Source organism: Camelus bactrianus, chromosome 23, assembly GCF_048773025.1.
Source record: "Camelus bactrianus isolate YW-2024 breed Bactrian camel chromosome 23, ASM4877302v1, whole genome shotgun sequence".
In the NCBI taxonomy this organism is placed as follows: domain Eukaryota; kingdom Metazoa; phylum Chordata; class Mammalia; order Artiodactyla; family Camelidae; genus Camelus; species Camelus bactrianus.
The window spans coordinates 14,977,958-15,003,287 of record NC_133561.1 but is presented as its reverse complement, the minus strand read 5'-3'; the positions used below and the strand labels follow the sequence as shown (position 1 = coordinate 15,003,287).

General features: G+C 35.8%; 1 protein-coding gene across 7 annotated transcripts in view; it reads right to left on the bottom strand.

Moving 5' to 3' along the window:
• Positions 1-25,330, bottom strand: part of DISP1 (dispatched RND transporter family member 1) — a 200,118-nt gene that overhangs the window by 58,527 nt on the left and 116,261 nt on the right. The window contains exon 1 of one of the 7 annotated variants that reach the window (XM_010973984.3): positions 6,198-6,362. The exons of 4 other annotated variants lie outside the window; for them this stretch is intronic. The gene's annotated coding sequence lies outside the window, so the exon portion shown is untranslated. Of the gene's footprint in view, positions 1-5,997; positions 6,117-6,197; positions 6,363-25,330 lie in introns of those variants that run through there. 2 more of the 7 variants (XM_045509491.2, XM_045509489.2) reach the window with 2 other exon arrangements.

Below are 25,330 nucleotides of genomic sequence, written 5' to 3'. Positions count from 1 at the left end.
TCCAAATTCAATCTCAGACCAGCATGTCTCTGAAAGTAAGGCTTTTCTAACAACCTCAGGATGCTTCTAGAGCAATGCCAAGTTCAACTATTTTTTTATAGGACCACTAGAGGCTACTGATATCAAGTTTAGTCTGAAGGTCCACATGAAAAATAGTCCCTGAATTCAATATTCCCCAAGACAGTTTTAAAAGGTACAATTCACCATTTAAGAGTGTCAGAGACATATTTCACTGAATTAAAAGGTGCTATCCACCCATGTATCATATTGTGCAAACCTGAAAAGAGAGGCCATAGATCCATCTTTGCTGTCATGTAGTATTTGGACTATTTCAAAATAAGATAATTGTGACCTGACAGCAAAATCTGTGTGTTTAATCAAAGAATCAGGCCCTCTTTAAGCAACTAAAAAGAACAGTCTTAAATAAAGAAATACAATCTTCTCCCCTTCAGAGACAAATTAAATGTTCTTATTTTTCTTTGAGTTCATGAACTTTCTACCATTAAACTCTCCTTCAATAAGAACACTTATAAATGTCTTCATTTAATCACCTATAAGCATTTTATGTGTTGCAAAGAACTCTACAGAAATCAAGTATTATTGCTATCATTCTCCTTAATCATAAACTGCAATAAATTAGAAGCTATTTTCCCAAAGAAACAATATTATACATTTGAAAATCTAATCCACTAAACAAACATTTCATAAGGACCCGCTAGATATTACTATGATTTCCATCACACCATGAGAAAGCAAACTGATCAAGTTCTAGGAAATCTGAAGGTTAAGGATCACTGTTCTTTTACAATAAAACCTCATTGTTGCCTATTAAATTTATATTATTAAGAAAGTAGTTTCAACATATGATAACAAACACCATCTCTGCAAATGAAATATACCTAACATTTTTATATAACCTCTTTTAAATATGATTATGTACAAGATTGATATTGATACAGGCGTCGATAAAGATAAACTACAAATGTTATATGTTTCATTTTTACAAAAATCATTCATATTTATAAACTGCTTAATGATATAGAAGAAAAATTAAAATTGACAGATATAGTTTCCCCCTCCCCAGATTTACAAAACTATATTGATAGATAAGAGTTAAATTACATTAAGACGATATTGTAGTGTACGTGCCACAGCAAGGCTGAAAATCCTGAATTTGGAAAGCGGTCCTATTCCTAGATATGAGTTAGGTTGTCAAAGCAGAGTTTAAACCTATTGGGGTGAGTGATAGGAATTTCAGGGTTGGGGAAACAGTCTCATTTTTCTCGTGTTTAATGTACCTTTGGTAACAGGTCTACGTGGGAAGAGAAATGTGAGTGTAAATAAAGTTGATCTTTGATCTTTTACAGTCTGGGATAAATGATAGTCGATAACACCATCTTTTTGGCATAAACAGTGATCTTCCTAAGTATATATATTTTAAGAGCACTATCACTGTATTGCAGTCATTAAAGCAGTTTTCAGAGATCTCTTTTCCAAGTTCATCCACCAAAATTATCATTCCATGAAATATTTGCCATTTCTCCCTACAGTTATGTGTTGTGTCCATAAGCATCAATGCCCTTAAAAGAGAGAGAGAGAGTGTTCTTTTATCTCTGAGTTCCTATTTCAGATGAGTTTCAAATTATTAAGCTGCTATAATTTCCTCTAACCCTAAATCTGAAGACTTATCTTCATTTGCACAATAATCTAAGACTATACAAAATAAAACTAGAGTTCTCTATCATCAGAAATGTCAATCACAACACATTGTAAACTGACTATAACTTAATTTTAAAAAAATCTCTTTTTACCTATCAACTTAAAGAAGATTAAGAGAAGATGAAACCCAAAGTTGGCGAGGGAGGGGAAATGAAATGAGTATTTATCTATATTGCCAGTGGAAATAAAAATAAGAATTCTCTTTGTGAAAGCAATTTGGCAATATTTATCAGCAGTCTTAAAAGTATCCCTCTCTTCTGACTCTGTAATTCCAGTTCTGGGAACCTATCCTAAACAATAATAATTCTAAATGCAAACATTTGTCCATGAGAAAGGTCAAATTATTAAAAAATGGAAACAATCTGATATTGATTCAATAAATGATACATCTTAAAAAAAAAAAAGAAATGTCAATCAACAGCCTTTCAAAAAAGTTCTAGAAAGTCCTCTGATAAGTCGTTATCTAACCAAAGAACCAGCCGAGACATTCACTTACTCTGTTGCAAGTCTTGAAGGGAACACAATAATTATAACAAATATTCACAAAATTACAAGTCTGTTACAGCAGTTTCAATCCTTTCTGCACATTAGAATCATTTCTGTAATATAAAAAAATTTACAGCCACAAGGCTCTGACCCCAGAGGTTACGATTTAAGGCATACTGTAACGGGGTGTGGACATTAGCATTTTTAAATGCTCCCCAGAGGATTCTAATATTGCAGCTGGGGTTGAGAACCACTGATTTATACTTTATGTAATGAATGCTGATCAATTTATAAGAGCAAGCAACTGCCACTCATAGTATTCAATGCTGGTTCAGAAAACACTGCTTAAAACACATAATGTTCCTGTGTTTTCAAAAACATATGGACCTGGTGGTACTTGGTACTAGATGTGCATTATAGTATCCGGATTATCTTGATGTCCTTTGGGGTTACAATGAAAAGAGATTTCACCTACAGTATTTTTGAAGTTAGAAGGGTGGGGACAAGGGTGCAGCAAAGAGAAATCCTTAATAAGACATTTGTTTGAGAGACAACAGTGCAAAATTCACGTGGAACAATGCTGTGGAAATGTAAAACAACCTGTCACATAGCCTCAGTCACTTATGGATCGTTTGAATAAAGTTTAGGATACAGCCAATGTGACTAATGAGTTTATTTAACCCTCAAGAAAAAATATGTCCCCAACGTGAAGTCCCAAGCTTCTCTGTTAAAAGAGCATGTTCCCTAAGGTTATGTGCCAAAAAAAGAAGGAAAAGAAGAGAGGAAGGAAGGAAGGAAAGAAGGAAGGAAGGAGGGAGGGAAAGAAAAAGAAAGAAAAGAAAAATACTTCTGATTGCATTTTAAGCATTTAAAATGTTTCAACTGTAGAGTCAGGCAACTTGCAGACACCAGGCCTCCTACCTAGCCCCAGATCCCCACTAAAAAAGAATTAATTACAAGATGCATTGGTAATGAACAGGACCCTCAGGATGAGATAGGTCTGTCTTTGGCCACAAGATTTCATCTGAAATTATTTTGCCTCAACTAAAATTGCAAAACAAGCAACTTTACAATTGAACAATCTATCTGTATCACTACAGCTCTTCCCCTGGAGAAACAGGATCATATTACTGAGCTTAAGTCATGCTGAACAGATCACAAGCATGTCTAAAGACACCATGAATGTTTAATACTTCACACATCTCAAAACCTCAAAACGTCGCAGCTCAAAGGGAAAAAACTCCACTGAGGTAAATCAAATTAAGACAATTCAATATCCACATATTGTGAGGCAGAAGAATGTGAAGGAATCTTTTAAACGTCTGCCATAAAGCCAAAAACTGAGATCAGTCACCAGAAAGCACTTGAAAGCTGTCTGATTCAGATGGTAATGTGTTGTTTTCTAATACCACACTTGGAATGATCTGAGCTTTCCCCACAAATGCTAAGGATCTGATACCAGGCTCCACTCCCTGCTGTTTTGTGAAGTTTGAGAAGCAGCAAATCAGATTTCCTAGAGCTCCCCAAATGGGTTCTTCCCTGCAGAGTCCAGCAAATAAAGTCTCAAAGGTATCCTTTAGTCTACTGAGCAACCTGGGAAACGTATCTCAAGGCATTTGTATGAGACAGAATTGAAGATACCTTTTTCCTTAAAGGACTCTGAGATTTACCTTAACCTTAGAAAAACATCAAATTTTGATGATTGTTCTTCCTTGAATTGGATCAGTAAAGTAATTCTTAGCAAGAGTCTGGGTTTACCTTTTCATAAATCTTTTCCTATTCCCTACTTAAATTATCACTATAAATGCTTGTGAAGTCTGCTATTGTTTTCTTGCATATGTTGGATGAACTGAAACTACATTTACACTGTTCATAAAGATAATTAAATGGCATTTTTCAGTTAATTAGGCGAATGTCCTTATTTAGCAAGCACATAATAAGCACCTACTGTGTTCCTTGTGAATAATTCTCATCTAATATGTGAGCCTAAAATAAATGAGACTATTTAATAGCGATTAGAATGATGAAAGAATAGAAATTAAGAGAGAAAGAACAAAGGGACACCCTCTTCCCCAACTCTTGCTTTTCAAATATACTTAAATTGCTTTGTTTTTTATTTTTTCCAAAAGACTGAGAGATTGAGCAGTTCATTTGTCTTGATCCTAAACACCCAGTTTTACTTCCTGTGTGAGGATGCGATCTGGAATTGTCAATTTGGGCGGAAGAATTGTAATTTTTTAACAATCGGAAATGTTCAGAGAGTCAGTGTGTCAAGGCTGTCCATCACCCATACTGAGCTGTAAGAGAGCCTGAAGCACTTGTAACAGCACAAGTTGCAAGCGCTCTGACCCAATCCCAGAAATCAGTCGTTAGAATGGAAGGTAAAGAACTGGTGCACAGCAAGCACTGAAGAGCAGATTTCCCTGATTGCCAAAAAGGGCTGAGTGCTTCAATGTAAACTAAAAAAGACAAGATTAGGTTAAAATGTCGGCTGAATCCATCTTACAATATGTATCATGTCCCAGACTGAGGCAAGGTTCACAGGTATTTTCTAAACTGCTTTGTAAATCATTTCAGACACTTATATATTACATATTTTTTCATCACCAATCCAAATAGTTTACGCTCACAATTCTATAATTCAGCTCTAAGATGGAAGCTGTATGAAGCACGGAGGATACATAAATATTCTGCCTTATTTTTGTATACTATACAAACACTGACAAATGAAGTATAATAATCCAATAAAATACTCTAATATTCAAGATTTGGCAATGAAAGCATTCTAAGGTAGTTTATTAAGAGATGTATTAAAAAACATAATGCTAAGGCTATATACTTTGACAGTTTAAAAAGTAGAAATGTGTCAGCAGACATTAAAACCAGTGGGAAGTAGTAAACCCACTGTCTACAAGTGGAACACTCTAGTTTAGAGTTTATTTACATAGTTTAGTGACTTCCCAGCCATCAAAGGCAACTGGAGTTTTCTCAATTATAAATACTATCATCTAAAACAACCCTCTTGTGGGTAAAAAGGACATACTCCTTTTTTTCTTTCGACAGGAATATCTGTTAAAGAAAATTTTAGCAAACTGTAAAGTATGGTTTCCATTTCCTGCATATCACTGAAGCAAGTCATTTGTGGCCAGTCAATAATTTGCATGAAATACCTCAGTTTTTGTGAAATTTTTATCCACTTGGTTTTTTAAAAATTTACACTTTACTACCAAACATACAAATATTTCACAAGTTAAACTAGTTTGAATTTTTCTACCAGTCACACATAAATTATCCATTCTAATTTTAAGCAAAAGTAAATATGGCAAGTACATTCTGATGTCTACTTTAAGTAGTAAATCCAATCATGATATAGTTAATATTGCCATAATTAAAATGAATACCATGCACGCAACATTTAATTGCCTCAAATACAACTTGAGGGTGTATAGTGAGAGGTGCATTTGAAATGAACATTGATAAAAATTAAACTTGCTGTGGAAGCTTAGCCCCTAAGTGGATTATCCTCACACTTCTATTTTTATGAGCTGGAAGATGCTACTATTTCACTATTACAATGTGTAAGTCACAGAAATGATGAAAGTGATTCCTACATCTAGTTGTCTATCACCTGGTAATGAAAGAAGCATATATTTTCCAAATTCTCTGATACAGATAATGGTTAAAGAAGAATCTCAAAGCATAAAACAGCCAAACGACTTTAAATCTGAGGTTTCTTTCCAACTTCATTTTAAAAAAGCACATTTTAATAAGTCTTCTGAAGAAACAGCTTACCTTACCATGCTAGACTAGAATTCAAAAACCTTCATAAGATTTGAATGCATTCAGATGCCGTTCAAAGTTTGCACTGAAAAAAAAATTGTGTGCTGGAATTTTACATTCCATCTGAGAAGCACAGAGCAAAGTTCAGTTCTTGAATAAATTCTCCCCAAATAACAAATTCAAGCATCCAGAAGCATGAGTAAATGTATTACCTTTCTGTTAAGAGAAGAAACGTCCCTGGCTCAGTTTGGTCTGCAAACGACTGCAGCAGCAACAGCCCAAGAAACTGGCCCCAGAAACGCCGCACAACGGAGAGCGACCAGGGAGTCGCAGGAGCAGCTCCGCGGCGCGGCAGGACAGACTGAGTGACAAGCACATGCAGATTGCTTTGAATTAGGCATGTTAGGGGCTGGGACTTTCCGTGTTTGCTCTCCTATAGGACAGGAGAGTTTTTCTCCTACTTAACTCCTGGGGGCGAGGTCTTAATAATGGTAACAGCTGGCATACAGAGGGGCTTGATCTGAGCACAAGGTCAGCAAGCCAGGATATGAAGGTGACATGTAATTTCTAGCCTTTTCCTGCTTCTACAGGGAAACTGCACGAAGGACTGTTTTTAGTTATAAGTTCCTTTGATCTTCTGGATTTAAAGTTACTTAGTAGATTAAAGCCATGTTAACTGATATTATTTGCGAGCTTGGGCTAACCTAAGTGTTACAGATTCAGTTTTTCTGACACATAGGGCTCCTGCATTTAAACGAACAACAAATAAACACCAGTCCGTGTTTATTTCCAAGTTCCGGGGATTCTTGTGTTCTTTCACAAATGACTCTTGAAACTGCTTTTAGGGCAGAAAGTTCAGAGTCTTTCAAAGAGGCAGAGTCTTCTTTATTAAAAAGGGAAGTATTATTTAAAGCGTTATAAGTATTTCTCTTCAATTTTCCTAAACAAAAACAGTGTGTTAAATAAATTTGACACTGCTTTTTATAAATCTGTGGTCCTGTTGATGCCAGTATTTAAAATTCTACAGCCACAAAAGCACTTTCAAAATTTAAGAAGGTAACACCAAAAGCACAAGAAAAAAAAAATAGATAAAATCGGACTTCATTGAAATAAAAAACTTTTGTACATGAAAGAACTTTCTCAAGAAAGTGAAAAGAAAACCTACAGAAGGGGAGGAAATATTTGCAAACCATATCTCTAAGAGGCTAGTAACCATAATACATAAAAAACTTACAACTCAACAATAAAAAGACAAATAATCCAATTTTAAAATAGGCAAAGTTTTAGAATAGACATTTTTCCAAAGAAAATATACAAATGGCTAATATGCATATAAACAGATGATCTGCATCACTAATCATCAGGGAAATGCAAATTAAAACCACAGTGAGGTACCACTTGACATCCACTAGGATAGCTATAATCAAAAAAAGAAGGGAAGGAAGGATGGAAGGAGGAAGGGAGGGATGGAGGAAGGCAGGGAGGAAACAAGTGTTGACAAGGACAGGGAGGAACTGGAACCCTCAAACACTGCTGGTGGGAATGTGAAATGGTGCAGCCACTATGGAAAAGCCCAGCAGTTTGTCACAAAATTAAACACAGAGTTACTACAGGACACAGCAATTTCACTCCTAGGCACAGCTCATTATTTGTGGATTCCGTATTTGCCAATTTGCCTACACACTAACATTTATTTGTACCCACAAGATAATCCTCACTATGCTTTCACAGGCATTCAGACGCATGCATGCACAGAGTGGGGAAAAGTTTGCCTTCTCCGAGACACATGTTCCTAGGTGAGGTTGATCAAGGTGACACACTGCCTCCTTGTTTCAGCTCTGACACTGAAAAGAAGTGTTCCTTCTGCAGTCTATGTTTTTCACATTTTTTGTACTTTTTATTGGCAAATTCACTGTTTAAAATGGCCCTGAAGTGTCATGTGTGGTGCTGTCTAGCATTCCTAAGCTAAGAAGGCTGTGATGTGCCTTATGGAGAAAATGCATGTGTTAGAGAAGCTTCATTTAGGCACGAGCTACAGTGCTGTTGGATGTAAGTTCAGTGTTAATGAATCAACAATGTGTATTAGATAAGCTATCTTTAAACAGAAACAAACACAAAACAAGGTCATGTTTTGATGGGATGTCAAAAATGTGACATCCCTAATCCTGTATTTCCCTGCAGAGCAGTGACTCAATATTCATTAATTCAATGTTTGCAGAGACTTTATAGAACATAACTACTATGAATAAGGAAAATCAACTGTATAGACCCAAGAAAATTGAAAACACATGTTCATTAAAAAAACTTGTAAGGAATGTTCATAGCACTGTTATTTACAGCAACCAAGGAATCAACTCAAATGCCCATCAACTGATAAATCAAATGTGGTGCATACGTATGATGGAATACTATTCAGCCATAAAAAGGAATGAAGCACTGATACATGACAATGTGGATGCACCTTGAAAACATTATGCTAAGTGAGAGCCAGACACAAAAGGTCACATATTGTATGACTCCATTTATATGAAATATCCAGAATAGTTAAATTCATAGATAAAAAAGAGATTAGTGGTTGCCAGGGGCTGTGGGGGAACAGAGAACAGGGAGTAACTGATAATAGGTATGAAGTTTCTTTCTTTTGGGGTGATAAAAATGTTCCAGGCTTAGGTAATGGTGACAGTTGCATAACTTTGTGAATACACTAAAGCCTGCTGAATTGTACACTTTAAAATGGTGAATTTTATGGTATGTGGACTCTATCTTGATAGAAAAATAAGGAAAGCATAAAATTCTAGTCATGAGACCAATGGTTCTCAAACCTGAGTGTGCATCAGAATCTCCCAGAAGGCTTAGAGGGAGGCAGATCGCTGTGTCTCACCCCCAAAGATTCTGATGCTGAGGGTCTGGGGTGGGGTCTGAGAATCTGCTTTTCTGCAAGTCTCCAGGTGATGTTGATGATGCTCGTCTTAAACCCACATTTTGAGAACCACTGTACTAAAGACAATGTATGGGCTCCTGGAGGGCAGGAAAGGTAACTTTTATCTCTGCTTCTTCTAAGTTTACCTAGAAAAGAGCCAATCTTGGGGGAGGGTGTGAAAGATAGAAAGAGGGAGGGAGGGAAAAGGAGAAGTATTTACTCAAGTAAATCTATTAAAAGATTCAGTCCTGAAATCTTAGGGTGTGCTGGTTTCATACCAGATGTATGCCAAATGCTGTAATACCTTAAAATCCCCCAAAAGGAATTAAAGAATTAAAATGATAACAAAGGTTTTTTTAACATCCCTTGATCATTTCAATAGTACTTTGGCTTAGATTAAAACAACTAATCCCATTTCATTGTGCATGTTGCTGCAAGAAATGCAAACAAAAGTTCTAGAGTTGTGGGTCCCCTAAATTACTTCGAGAAATGTCTTAAATTAGTCAAGGTGTCACAGAAGCCAAAGAGCTGAGCTCTCCAACTCATCAACATGTAAATCCTTATTTACACTTTTACCAAAGTTACTGATTTGTATGCTTAATTGCTTTATTTAAAAATGGGTCTACGTTAAAATACAGTTACAATACAATTTAAAGTACACTTCTGGCATTGTCACATGGAATACATTATTACTTTATAAATAATAATCAGGATTATTTCCAATCGATTCAGGATGTTTCTCAACATATTATTTAGAGTGAAAAGGAAAAGTCTAGTAACCGTGCAAAGTCCTAATGTTCTCTGAAACCAATATCCCTTTTTTTCCTCAGGTCACATTACTTGGTGTCTTTCTTCATTACTAGGGAGACAGAAGAGTATAGGAGTAGGACAGAGAGGCCAGAGCTGGCCGGAGAGGCACAACACTTGGTACTTTTTAAAAACTGAAAAAAAACACCTGCTGGTTAATGAACTCTGTCAAATCTGTCTAAAGTGTAATTCTAGATTTTATTATATTTATTGACATTTAGAATTTCTATCTATTAATTTTTTTCAGGTTATGTATTTTTTTAATTGCGGTATAGTCAATTTACAATGTTATGTCAGTGTCTGGTATACAGTGCAATGTTTGCATCTCTTAATCTTTTTGTGTGTGTTAAATGTCCACATAGCTATGAATGAAGAAACTATGATCCCAGGTAGATGGAAGTGTACTACTTCAGCAAGATCTTTATTTCAGTATGGTCACGTCAATCGCTTTGTGATTGGAAAGTACAAGTTCAGAAAAAAGTAAATGATAGGAAAGCTTGGCAGATAATATTCTACATTGTGTTTTAGTGTTTCTAGGGAATAGATTGATAGGTACGCACTAAAGACGTCAGCCCAGAATATCATGCTGCTCAAGCCACAGCCAGAACTGGGAATCAGTGGCGTCTTCAAGTGCAGTCTCAGCTCTGCCACTCACTAGCTCTGTAACCTTGAACTAGTCACTTAATCCAGAGGTTAGGGCCTCCTATCTACAAAGTCCATACATTAGAAGGAATGATCTCACAGGTCCCTCCTGACTCTGAATTCAGTTTTTATGAATGTGGAGATCGCTCAAATGGATCAAATAAATTCCAGTTTTACTATTCAAATTTGGATTAAGAAAAAACTATACAGTCAAAGTTGAGTTAGCGAATTTGGAGCAAAGACCACATTGCAGGCAAACTGGAGCAGGAACCAAATAATTGTGGGATGCTGAAATTCCTTTCCATCATGTTGGAAATATGTGCATCCATCTTATATATTCCTCTCACCTGACAATTTACCTTTTTAAACATCTTATAGCTTCTATTTAAATACTACTTCCTGTTGGAAACTCTACCCCCAAAAGCTACAATTCTTACAGATGAAAATTTTATGACCTTGCTCATCTTCCACAGTCTGACATCTAAGGAACCTGCTCTTCACCCTTATGGTGACCTCCAGCTCTGGAGACCTTACCATGTCTTCTTCTAGGTTGACTTGCTTTGTACCTACTTCATACAGATCTTATGGTCAGCAATTACTTACTTTATGAGCCAGCCTTTCAAAGGTCTCCCCTAAACTTTCAGAGGCCTAAACCAAAAGCAGACTCTCACCTCTGGAGGGTTCTCTGAGCTGCTGATTTTCATCTCATCTATCACAGATTCTTCAATAAACTAATGCTATTTGCAGCAACATGGATGGAACTGGAGATGGTCATACTAAGTGAAGTAAGCCAGAAAGAGAAAGAAAAATACCATATGATATCAACTTATATGTGGAATCTAGAAAAATGACACAAATGAACTTATTTACAAAACAGAAACAAACTCACAGACATGGAAAACAAACTTATGGTTACCAGGATGGGGAGTGGGGGAGTGGGGGAAGTTGGGAGTTTAGGATTTTCAGATACTAACTACTATATATAAAACAGATAAATAACAAGGTCCTACTGTATAGCACAGGGAACTACATTCAATACCTTGCTGTTTATCTATTATGTACATGGTAGCTGGAAGTTTCAGATTAGTGGATACTAACTTCTTACAATTTTACCATCTAATGGAACTGTTCCTTCAAAAACAAAATTCGGTGGCCCTTTCTCAATACTCATTTTCTTCACATTTCTTCGTTTCCCAACCACACTGGCAACGTTCCTTTCTCCTTGTTCAGTTTCCATTATTCTAACACCCTCTACCTCTTTAATCTCTATTCCATTTTCTTGGCAGATCCTCTGAAATCTCTGATTCTAAATCTTAGGCATTATTCAGAGCTCTGTCCTTTGTCTTTTTTGCTCTATGTTTCCTGCCTATGTCATCACATTCAACTTCTTTTCAAAGTCCCACTTTTGCAACTTTTGCTATCTAAGGACATTTCAATACAAAATGTCCTGCCAGCAGCCCAAACTCAATGACCTACAACACGAATTACTTTATCCTCAAACAAGTTCTTGATTTTCCTATTTCTATTTACTCAGTCATCTAAGCCCCAAATTTTAACTTGAATACTTATTTATTGAGCACCTGATCCATGCTGCATCTGAGGTCGGATGAGAGTCATCGGTGACCTGTCACCATCTACCCTGTTCATTTGTTCTACCTAGCCATTGCCACGTAAATGCATCCTCTCCTTTCCAGTCTCTCTCTCACCTTCTATGTATTACGTTCCCTGGAATTACTGCAACAGTCTACTAGATTAGTGACCTAATCTATGGTCTCTTTTATTTCCAATCTAGGCAACACAGAGCTTCCAGATTCATCATCATAACAGATGGATCTGATCAAGCTCCTCCTGATCCAGAAAACACTAATGGCTTCCCAATACCACGGAGTGAAGTTTAAACACTTTAGCTGGCACGCAAGACCCTCTGATGTCTGGGCCCTTTCCCTTCCTACTCAGTGCCCTTGCCAATCAGAATGTGCTTGACATCCAGACAAGCTTGCACACACCCCCTCAGTGCTTATGCTATTCCTTCTCCTTGCAATAGTCTTTGTTCACGTTTTCAACTGCCACGATCCCATCCATTCTTTACAACACATGACAAAGAACATGTCTTCCATGAAGCCTTCTCTGATTGCCTGAGCCAGGAATTCTTTCATCCTCTTCTAAGTTATATGAACCTGAGAGCTCTCTTATGGCACTTAGCATGTGTTAATTTTTTTAATCTTGGTCACTTGTATACCTCTCTTACCCCCTAATCTATACTGAACAGCACAAGCTCTAGTGTTATCCTCTTGGTATCCCTCAAGAACATCTAGTATCTGGCAGGTAACTTGACAAATACTTATTGAAAAAAAATGATTTTTTAAACAATTTGTTACTATTACCTAAATCCTTTATTAAATAGAACAAGCGTAGTTTTAAAATGTAGTCTGCAAAATAAAATTCAGTACACAAAATCCTATTTGCCTGCTGATTTATATGGGCCCCAAGGACCACTTCCACTGTGGTTGTGGGAAAGAAACAACAGCCAAGATTCAATATATTTTAAAAATGACTGCAATATGTTGCACTATTCTCCGCTTTTAAATTCTTTAATATTAAATTTCTGCTGAATAATAAGAGATGCCAGTAATTGGCTTTTCACCCTTTTCTCCAAACCAGTAGAGGTCACTCCAGAAGCTAACATGCAAGCTTACTCCTGGACAGTTTTAAAAATTTCTCTTTGTTTGGTTTCTAAGGTATGATTTTCTTTGGCATTAGCAAAATTATTTTTAAACAATGAAAATAAATGAAAGAGATTTCCTCCACAGTGAACCATTAAATTTAATAGGCAATAGACTTTCTACTTAATTGCCAATTGATCTTATTGTAGCAAATATGATTTCTGTGATAAAATGTCTTGGAAACAAGTAAATCTGGGAAATCTTAACTTTTATTACCTCCTTTGTTTGATTTGATTAAAAATTAGGAAATCATATGCATTTTATCAATAATCAAGAAAGCAATTTAGTCACCCAGAATGAAATTTACTTACTCAATACACTCCCAAAAATTTTAATGAAGCATCAGAAGCCAGGATGTGTATTTTAAGCAAAAAGCACAGAGATAAGTAACTTTCAGAGAAAAAGTCGTTTCTGTAAAGAAAAAAAAAATCTTAATCAAGCAATACAAAAAATAAGCAAGTTTGAGCCCTCCTAACTTAACAAAAAAATTACTAGTGAAAAAAACCTTTTTAAATGTGAAAAATAACTCAAGCAGGTTAGTTTATTATAGGTTTCATGTTGGTATTCTGGTGAACATCTTGTCTTGACATGAGCAGCGTAAACAGCATGCTGTGTGAGAGCCTTTCTCCCACACAAAGCATGAAGAATGTGTTATATTTTAGAGGAGGAGTGGAGGCTCAGATTTGATAGTTTTATACCAAAAACAAGCTGGGTCATTTCAGCCATAACAAAATAACTAGACTGTAGATCATCTAAGAATATACTCTCATGATGCATGATGATTTAAAAGCAAAGCACATGGGCCCTGGAGAGATTCCAACATATTTTGGGTTTGCAATATAGGATTTCAAAATAAGATATTTTACTTTTACAATAGATGCTCCTAGCCTGAAATACACTCCGAGAATGAAGACTACTGGATCTCAACTTTAGTCTAATTAGAACATTATTCTAATGGTTTCAGCTGCAGTTACCAAACTTTAAATGAATCTAAATGAATGTGGTATGCATACGTTCAGAAGGATTATGGCCAATAAACTGGAATTTTCTGTAAGTCAGACTTCTAATATTTATGGAGAAAGTTACCCTTACTTTCCTTATGTCATGAAATAAAAATACGTGCAAGTTAATTTTTCCAAAAGTCAGACTTCATAGGAAAATACGTGTCACTTGCATACAAACACCTGTCATCATTGCTAAAGGCTTAGATTAACTAACACTATGACACATCACATTCTCTGATATAAAATGAAGTTATATGCAAGAAACTAAATGAAAATTCAAATCCTATTTCATTTATTTATACTTTCTGTAATATGTGGTAATATTATCTTTGGCAATGAAAGAACCTTACACTACCCAACCTCTAAGACAGAAGACGTTTATTAAGGTTAGATATTTCATAAATGTAGTGGGAGTTGTTTTATATGTTGAAAACACACTCATTAGTTATTCAGAAGTTCAAGCAGTTCAAAATTATGAAACTCATGCTATGCCTGGCTTCAGAAAGTTGTTTATATGAAATAAAATTCTGTGAGATAGCTGTAAAAAGGTAAGAAATAATGCAATCAGTAACAAGTGGGAAAGGAGTAAGGATATTTATTTCTATCTGAATTTAAGAATGTGAGATGTATTCTAACATAGTAAAACATGCCAACATAGCAGTGTTGTTAGGCTCAAAACATAGATCTGGCTGAAAGAGCACATTTACAAGTAGGGTATATTAGAAAGTAGGATCAGGTCAAGTATAGTAAAAGCTCATCATTTTTTCATAAGATTCAAATTTTATTTCATTCATTTTCTTTTTTTTTTTTAATTGAAATAGTCAGTTACAATGTGTCAGTTTCTGGTGTGCAGCATAATGTCCCGGTCATGTATATACATATGTATACTTGTTTTCATTTTCTTTTTCATTAAGGGTTATTATAATATATTGAATATAGATCCCTGTGCTGTACACAAGAAACTTGTTTTTTAATCTATTTTTATATATAGTGGCTAACATTTGCAAATCTCAAACTCCCAAATTTATCTCTTCCCATGCCCTTTCCCCAGATTGTTTACTATGTCCTGGAGTCTGTTTCTGTTTTGTAGATGCGTTCATAGTGTCCTTTAGCAAAAGCTTATCTTAATGTATTTAACGTATTAACAGCACAACACTAAGCTCAGCAAATGCCACTTCAAAGACACACACACAAAAAATCATCACAATGATTGGTGTGCTCCCCAGCCAGCCTCCTCAAGAACAAGGCATCTTAGACACATTCATGGCAAACCCCAGTGTTAAAAGCCTAAAGCAAGCTCTGCTTGGTTATTCCCATCCCTGAATGGTGAACCTTTCTGGGCTGTCAGCCAGACAGTCTCCTGGGTATGGACTGGTAAATGCTCCAGCTCCAGTGTTTAGAAGTGTGGATGTGACAATATAGCTGTCTGACGCACATACAGAGTTACCATGTGTGTGCTACTAGATTTTGGCATGCCCCAAAGACTCAAGATACTGTCACAGGGGCTAGATAAAGCTTGCAGCAGTCAGTGGAGGCATTCTTAACCTTAAACATCTTTAGCAAAGAAAATGCCACAACTTTCTTTGTTAACCAGTTTCAGGTATCCAAATAACCTAAGATCACTAAACTTCTGACAAAAATGTAGGGAGAAAATATTTAAAGTGAATTTAAACACTTCTATTCCTTGGTAATAAAAACTCACAATCTAACTGTATCATGAAAATTACCATGACAAATATGTAACAAGCTTTGGTCCAAGCACTGCCTTTGGACAGAGACACCAAAGGAGATGGGAATTTGGTTACTTTGAATACAAAGCAACGACAACAACAAAATAAGCTTACACAATTATTGGCATCAGGAAAGTACTTTATTTATTAAGCAAGTATCAGAGTTCCAAGTTTATGTTAACAGCAGAATACCACCAAGACAACCTCTGCCTTGAAAAGAAACAGAAAAGAGATAATTTATCACAATGTTAGTAGTAACATCCAGTATTTAGACTTTGCAAAGGTCTGTCACTGAAAGTGCCTTATACTACAGGAGAAGGAAAGATGAAAAAACTGAAGATCTGGAGAAATCATACTAGTTAGTTCTTTGTTTTGTTCCTAAATTGAGGCATTGCCTTGTTTAGTCACCCAACCGTCTTTGCTTTCCTGGATATCTCAGTCAACGACCAAGAATTCCTAAGTATCGTGTGTTCTACTTAATATCCTCAAGTCACATTCCCTTACATAGTACACAGTCAACACAGCCCTCATTCACAGCGAAGGAACATTATGCAGTTCCCCTTGCCATCCCTATGGGATATTAGGCAATGCAGTGTTCATTCCTTCCTCTGCCAAGTGGAATGCCTTAGTAATATGTACCCACACCCTGTTGGTTTTGCAAGGACTCAAATCTTGCATCAAGGATCAAGCTCAGATCCCTTATATAAAAACAAGGAGAACTGTCACAAATCTCTAAAATAATCCCTAATCTTGCATAAAGCTAAAGTGTACCTTTTACTTAGATCAAAGAAGCCCAACTTTTCTAAATAATTGCTTTTCCTAATCTCTGATAAGATGTGCAATATTCGCTGACTGTTGGTTTGGACACACTGACAACTGGTACTTGACCACTGTGTCCAGGACAACTACAGTTGAACTCAGAGTTCATTAAGCCAGGAGTATATGAAAGATTTTCAATCTTTGCTACTATGAGCTTAACTTCCTTATGTTCTTGGACACTGTCAAAGACTAAATTTTATAAGCTCTCTCATCATACCTCCAAAGAGGGAGCCAGTATTGACAGTGCTTATTCTCGCAGTGATAAATAACTCTGTATCCTTTTCAAGAGGGCAAGTGATAAAAAGGGGGAGGTGAGAAAATTGAAAAAGGAGGTAAGGTCCTGGTGCCCATGTCATCTTGTCTCTGAGGGCAAAGCCCCTTGAGCTGGTCCAAAGGAAACTTGAATCCAAATTAATAATAACGCACAGATGTCACTAGGACACGACAAAAAAATTTTCTGATCCCAACTTCAAAGCATAAAACGAATATCCCACTGGTGTAATACATTTTGAAAGGCAATTAAGTTTGTATATAGTAATACACATTTATATCTGGATTCTGGTACTAGTACACTTGAAAGGTTCAGCTGTGAGTTTGCGCAAGTCTCCCTAAAAGAGTTTTTATTTTGAAAAAGTTCTTTCTAAAAAATTAAATCCTGGTCCCTTTGATCAAAACTAACTTCAAATAGAGGAGCAAGGAATTTTATAACAGCCGAAGATTTTAATGATTTCCTTCGGATCACCTGGAATCAGAGTAAGCCTACACTGGCTTGGGTAAGAGAAACATGTAACAATATTAGTTATACAAGCAGACCTTGTCCATTTTTTTGTTTAGAATGTTGTTTTAAAAATGGACTACTCTCCCTTTCAAGTACAAATTTGGGAATAAAATAAGTTATCCCTAGTTGGCTCTGGAGTGTATCAATTTGATACAGAAACAAAGAGTGTTTGAATCTCAAATTTCATAAAAGTTATCCCAAAGATGAATGCTAGTAAAAGACTCCTATTTTATTTTTCATCTACTCTTTTATTGAAGGTTTAATGCTAATATCTTGGGACTTTTTTTTTAAAGACAAAAGTTTTTTTAATAAAAGCGAAGGAAAGAGGAAAAGGAAGCCTATCAAGGGTAAAATCTTGTTGCTAAGCAAATAAAAGACTATAGTTCAAGTGGTTTAAACATTTTATGAACCAACTTCTTTTTCAATAAATGCATGAACTTGAAAGTTCCTATTTTGGATAAGGTGGGTCTAACAATAACATCCCCACTCTATACCGATACATATGAGCTCATATTTTAATACATGAAAACCAATTATCCATGAAAAATAAATTTAATCTGTTAATTTATTTGCTTAATTCTTTAATATTTTATAAAATGATTCAGTCAATTTTATATTTCACTTCTATTTCACAGCTAAGCTTTTTAAGAAATACAAGTGACTTACCAAGAACCAAGGAGAAAGGGTGGGGCAATACTTTCCACAACACTGAAGTACAGCTTTTTAACGTAGTAAGTTCCAATCACTATTTTTTACTTTATTTTAAAACTCTGAAGTATAGTTCAAAATTTTTTAAAGTACATTTTTATCTTTGTTTTTAGCATTCATGCTATAAAAATCTAGTCATGTGGGTCGAGAGTCCTGCAAATTGTCTCATGTCCCATGATCACATCACTGCATATGGCGGCTACACTTCATTCTTGCTCCCACTACATCATCTGTCAATACTCAGACATGAAAGCATTTCCCTATCACACTGCTATTTTTCTAGCTCACATTCTTTAGTGAAACCTCAAATAACCAAATAAGTTCAACAAAAGTTTACTGAAGCTTATGAATATAGTGTGATTGCCTTTTACTTTCTGACGCCTAATAAGCTCCGAGAATAAAGTTAAAAGGAACAATCTGATTAATACATGAATCAACCCCCTATAATTAACTTTAAGAAATCCCTTGTAGAAAAAGAGTTCAACATATGAGGAAACTAAAGCAAACAGGGGTAGGAGAGGAGAGAGTAAGGGAAGGAGTAACAGAAGACGAATGGTAAAAGGAATACGGGGAATAGAAAACAGCCGTGGTATCAGGGTGATCAAGTTAAGACACACATCAAATAACGGGGAAGAACAGAGCTAAGGTGGGGGAGGGGGAGGGTAGACGCCTGCCTAGCATGCACAAGGTCCTGGGTTCAATCCCCAGCACCTCCACTAAAAAATAAAGCAATAAAAATAAAATTGTTATTTAAAAAAAAAAAAGAAGAAACAAGGCAGAAACTGAGGCAGTCTGAGGGGAAAACAGGAAACTGAGGGGAGAGGACAAAATATAACACTGAAAATAGATAAGGCAGAAAAAAATTAGGTGTTTTATGCTATAATCTAACACAGAGTAGTAATCTTGGCTTTAATACAATTTATTAGGAGAAAAAAACACAGAGGAAGAAAACTGTGACACTACACGGATCTACAGTTATTGCAAAAGGATGACTAAGCACCCTTGAACACTGCGGTTCTTCTTGAAATTCCAACTTATTTTTTCCTAAAATCTCATAACATTCGTTATAAGTCCGGACACATGGGAACTTGGTTAAAGCACATTAGTTAAGAGCTTATGGAAAATAGGGGACTACTGGTTTCCCGGAGACAGGCGTCAGCTTCCTCTGGTTTACAGACAAGGGTCAGAGGAGTGCTGATTGCTGCCTGCCCCTGTGCACCCACTCCTCAGGACTCCTTGAGTGGGCACCCACCACCTCACGCTCTCATTAAAATAAAGAGGCACCCAATAGTGGTGCCCTTCCTTTTAAGTTTCCTTAACTTTGCTCCACACAGTCTTACACTTGAAATGAAGTAAATCCAAGTTCTCCCAGTCCCTTTGTTGCAAAGACATCTTTGTCGCCTAGACAATTCAAATTGGAAAGAGCCAGAGGCTTTGGTTTAGAGAAGACACCCTCTGACCCTATGATACCCTTACTTTATACTGGTACTTAATCAGCATTTATTCAGTCTAAGGATAAACTAAGGGACAAAGTGAAAAACAGGTTTAACCGTAAGTTAAAATAACATAAAGAGATGGAGGCTTTCAAATTATCTAAGCTAATCCCTCAGGAAAAAAAGAAAACACAACTTGAGAAGATAGAATTTACCAAAAAAAAAAAAGAAAAAAAGAAAAAGAAAAAAGAAAAAAAGAAAAAGAAAAAAGAAAGCCCCTAAATCAATTACTTTTAAATCTTAAAGAAATGTATGCTGCTCATCTATAGGATACAAATACTAGATTTTGCCTAGAAAAAGTAGAAAAAGTCAGGTTTTTTTTTTATAAAGGATGCCATCCTATTTCTCTCAACACAGAGATAATTTAGCAGGGAACACAATTCTATGCACTTTTTTTCCCCTCAGAACTTTGAAGTTTTAGTTCGCTGTCTTTTGGCATCTACGTTGCCAATGAGAAGTCTTGTAGGTCTAGCTGTAATTCTTTTAAGTAAAGCCTTTTTCTCCCAATCATTTTCATATTTTCTCTTTTATTTGAGGTAGTTCTACTACAGTGTTTCTAGGTGTGGGTTTACCTTTATTTACCCTGCTTAGTACCTGTGTGCACTTTTGATGTGGTGACTCACAGCTTACAGCAGTTCTGGAAAATCTGAGATATTATCTCCTCTGCTCTTTGAGCATCCCAAACATACTTATTTTATAACCTTTGTTGGAGGTGCATAGTAGTGAATTCATGTTCTAATTTTTTTGTGGGGGGAGGGGAAGTTCTTTAACATGTTTTGATAGTTACATTTGCAGGTTCATTTTTAAATGGGAGTATTTTTTGTTTTGTTTAACCTAGCTTTTCTTTCTTCTCCTCTCCTGACAACTCTTTTTGTAGTTGCGTGCACTTGCTCCCTCTCCCAGCCAGATTTTGTACAATCATTAGTTCTATAACTTTGTACGATTATTAGCTCTGTAACAGTTGGATAACAACATTTAAAAACTTCAGCTCTACAGTGATGTTAGGGATATTACAGAGCCAGAAGACACTGACTCAGTTTCTGGTCACTCACCTGTGTTTTCATCCTACTTTCTCTCTATGGCTCACAGCTTCCCATGGCTTCTCACCATGGCCCCCAAGGTTGGCAGCGCTGGCAACCTCTTACTATAACCTCCAGTCACAGTAATGGAAGTCAGGCTGGATAAAGGGCTCTTCTCACGCCACTCCTTCCTTCCAGCAGTGAGCTTGCTCCATTTCCCATCTCCAGAGGAGCTGCTGAGCAAATTTGTGCTCCTGGCCAGGAGATTGGCAGGCTCACAGTTCCAGTCCTACCTACAGCTTTCTATTCCTGATCACTTTCTGGTCATCTGAGATGTTTGTTTTGATTCTGAGTCAGCCATGTCATTTTAGTTTTCTCTTTTCTATCCTGTCATTGCTGTGTGGAGGATGGTGTGGAAACAGGACCTTAAGGAGCAATCCTGACCAGAAGTCTCTTGTATCTCTTGCCTGCACCTGAGTGCCCAGTGTGGTGCCGAATACAGAATAGATTCTTAATAAATAACTCCCATACAAAAAGTGAAAGTAAATGTGCATATCCGAAAACATGTCAATAGAATCTTGAATCACAACAGAAGAGCATTAACACATTCATAAACAATCATAGTGGCATAAATGTGTTCTTTGCTCTGATTAAAAACAACCATACTGTGCATGTCAACCACATGAATTTGATAATTGCCTGTGTAAATCATAACGAGCTTGGAACAGTTATAATTTAAGAAAATGAATGGGCTAATTGGTATAAAACACTAACCATAGTGCCTGATCCATCTGTTTCTGAATCCTTTTATTCTCTACACACAGTGTGTTACTGGTGACATAGTTCTAAGAAAAGTTTATCTTGAATCAGAAACTGAAATTAATATGAATCAATCCAAATCCATTTAGCACACATTATTCTCAGAAATAACCCATCCGCAGAAGCTCTTTTTGCAGGAGGTGTATACTGCAAGGGAGGGTATCCCAAAGCACATCAAGAAGCAAGAGGATACAACACATTTACAAAGTGTCCTATAATAACATCACAAGGAGGAGAGATATAATCCCAGGAATTCTCCAAAAAAAGTAAGGGGAAGAAAGAAAGAAACAGAACAAGTCAAAGAATAAAAAAATCCATCAGGGGTCTTCAGAATTGACCAAGAGAAAGAAGTCTTTGATTTTGGAAAAGACTTCAATTTATTTTACACTGAAATATTCTTAGTATGGAGAAAGTAAATTCATTAGGTTATTGATTTCAAAAGAAATAATGCTTAAGAATATCCAATTGCCTTTGATTTAATTCTCTGTCCATCACAGAACCTCTTCATTTATAATTTTCCTTCTAGGAGAATAAACACAGCAAATGGAAGAAGGTGTATTATTCTGGTTTGAGCTACTTTTATTCCCACCAAAGCATGATAAACCGACATTATACTTTACAAATACGTCTCCCAGTTACTCTGGGTAAACTGGTAAGTGTCCTTCTACCAGTAAAGCTGGAAGCCTGAGGTTACTGCACCAAAGTCCAAACATCTCTATTTCTTTTAAAACTCTCTACATTCAATGATTAATAATTTCTGCACAGTTATACTAAATCATCAAATCTTTAAATCACTCAGTTTACAGTTGGAAATGACCTTAGTGATAAGTTATCTTTTTTATAAAATCCTGAATCTCATGGCTGTTACCTATCACCTAATAAGCCTGCTGACACTAGAGTCCCCTGGAAGGACAATTAGAACACAGTTTGCTGGGTCTTCCCCTTCCCCGCTCCTCACCAGATCTGGATTCAGCAGTTTCAGGTGAGGGCCCTGGAATTTGTGCTTCTAATGAGCTCCCAGATGATGCTGCAGCTGCTAGCTGAGCAACCAACATTCAGAACCACAGCTCTAGCTTCATTCCCCTTTTACTTCATCCTACAGAGTTAATCAAACTAATTCCCAGACCAGACATTCATGTAATAATCTACTGCTCTCTTACTAAAGCTACTCAGTTTAATGTTAGCCCCTCTATAAATTAGACTCATCTCTTGTCTGACCTAGCAAACCCTTTCACAATTCTTGCCATTTCTGTCCTCCCTCTGCTAAAGGCTCTCCCTTTTCTGCCAATACATTTTCAGTATTTTCTTTATCAATCCTTATTTATTCATTCATCAATTCAATAAATATTTATAGAGTACCTGCAATATGTTAGTCACCGTGCTTGGTGTTGTGAAAAATACTGAGGTCAAAACCTTTCATACTTCACCTTGAATCAGCTCCAAACACTCCATGACTTTATGTCCATCTTAGAGATTAAATTGTTTAAACAATCAAAAACTACTGACCCCCAAAGCATTTCAAACTGATTTTTCTAGGAGTGGAAATGGAAATACAGTGGACCTACTATATTCTCTTTCCTGGCCCTCTTATAAGTTAGAATCCACTTTAGAAAATTCTAAAAAGAGTTAAGTATTTAATAAAGATTCCACTATGTAAAACTGAATAGATTTGTAGTATCTTCCTCTCTGTAGTAGGTTTTAAAAAAGTAATTGCTAGTAATTACAAGCTGATGCTTGGTGTTCTCTCCAGATAGAAGGAAACTAAAATATTTGAGGGCAGGAAATAAACCTTGCATCTTGGTATTTCTGGAGCTTAACAGAGCACACAACAGATGCTCAGAAGTTAGACAAAAGGATGAAACCATTTAATGCCTGTTAACTTTTTCAGATAAAGCATTTTTACAGATAACATTATAGCGATGCATATTTAATGGTAACATTTTACTCAGTCTTTTGAATCAAATATTTTTTTTCAAATCCTCAAAGTCCTACGGGTACATTTTAAATTTTGCTTTTACTCATGCTTACTTAATTTTTAAATACTATTTATTCATATTCGGGTACAAATCTGAATGAAGTCATACAAGTTATCCAAAACTAATAACCCCATGGAATAAATGGAATTATTAATGCCAAAGGAAGCTTTCACACAGGCCCAATTAAATCAACGTTATAATTTTATTAAAGCATGACAGAAGAGTCCATGTTAACGCAATAAAGTTTAATGGAAACTCAGTCTGGTACTAAGAGGAGGCATTATATGCAATGAAAGCATAAATTATAAATAAGAAATAGTCTTACAAGAAGAAGCCTGTAGTTTCTTAGAGAGCCAACACATACTTATAATCACATTTATACATCCTGAGTTTGCAGATAGCTACAGTGATGCTATATATTGCTTGTACAGTCTGCATTTGAAAAATGGAGTTATTCTTTAATTAGCTATTTCTAAGCCAAAGTTAATGGTTGCTTGAAAATGAGGCTCATTACATGATTCTGTAAATGTACTCTGTAATAACTAACATTACCACACAGCTGTATAAACATATTTACCATGACATATTCTCCTGCCACAGGTGTATATTTTCCACTGTGAGCATTACTAATACGTATCTCAGACTAGCCTGATTTGGAATTAACGTTGAAGGAAAGCAATACTTCTTAAATTATTTAAATAAAATGTTATCCCAACAGAACACTAAATGTGTCATAAGCCATCTTATTTTTGTATTTTTATGCTCCAATTTGTTCCTAAAAGGGTTTATGGTAGCTAATTTCTTTTTTATTTTAGAAACATTAGTAATATCCTTATCTAAAAAGTAAGTAAGATCATCCTGAAAATAAGTGATAATTTGCATTTACCAGAAAACATCACTTGCAGTATATTTTATATTTTTCTAGTAACATAGTAAAATATAGTTTAAAAGGCAAATAAAATAGTCTAATAATATAATCAAATGAGTAGAAATCATTTTACTAGTTAAAACATGAGGCCCTGAATAAACTAAAGATAAGTTATCCTTTCTAATATAAAGTATTATATTAAGAGAAAAGACTTTACAAATGAACTTTTAGCCTCTTCTGAATATCAAGAATGCTAATGTGTTAAATGATACTGAAAAAGTCCATAAATATGTTAGTATATAAATAACATCTTTGGTATAGTTGAGAACAAATGGCTCAGTGATGACTTATCATGATGTAACAGACCGAAGGCTGATTGATCACTTAAGAGTAGAGGATTAGGAAACTCACATAAATATATCTTCTGTCTAACACATAATTCAGACTTCAACCTTGGAGATTACTTTTTGGTTCTGGAAAAACAAAACAGATGAAAAACCTCACATTGGCGGGTAATCAAACGGTCTCTTTGTTTCAAGGGATTTCTAAAGATGTCTAAATTTATATAAAGGACATGAGAATATTTTTCAGCTGTTGTCCAAGCTTCATTCTTCCTGATTAGGGAAAGGAATAAGCAGGCTACTTTTCTTTGCCATAAAAGGAATCACAGGAGTACACAGCATATATGCTAGGTTTCATTTGACCTGAACACAAATTCTGAAGAAGGCAAGGAAATTTTTTAAAATTATTTAAGCACAACTTCTATGTTTATTCACTCTACCATCTCCTTCTGAGGGACTACCCAAAAGTAAGTATTCTAACATACAGATCTCTTCCCTAGCCTCTGAGCAAACTTCTCAGAGCCTGGGGATATCTTTGGGATCCGATAAATCAAGGATTTAGACTACTAATAATGTTCAGTATACTTGGAAAGTAACGTCAAATATCTCTGGTACCTGTTGATTTTACATAGTGTAGACTAAGGTCACACTACACCTCAAATTTCTAAACAGTGATCACAAAGGCAGCGTAAATAACA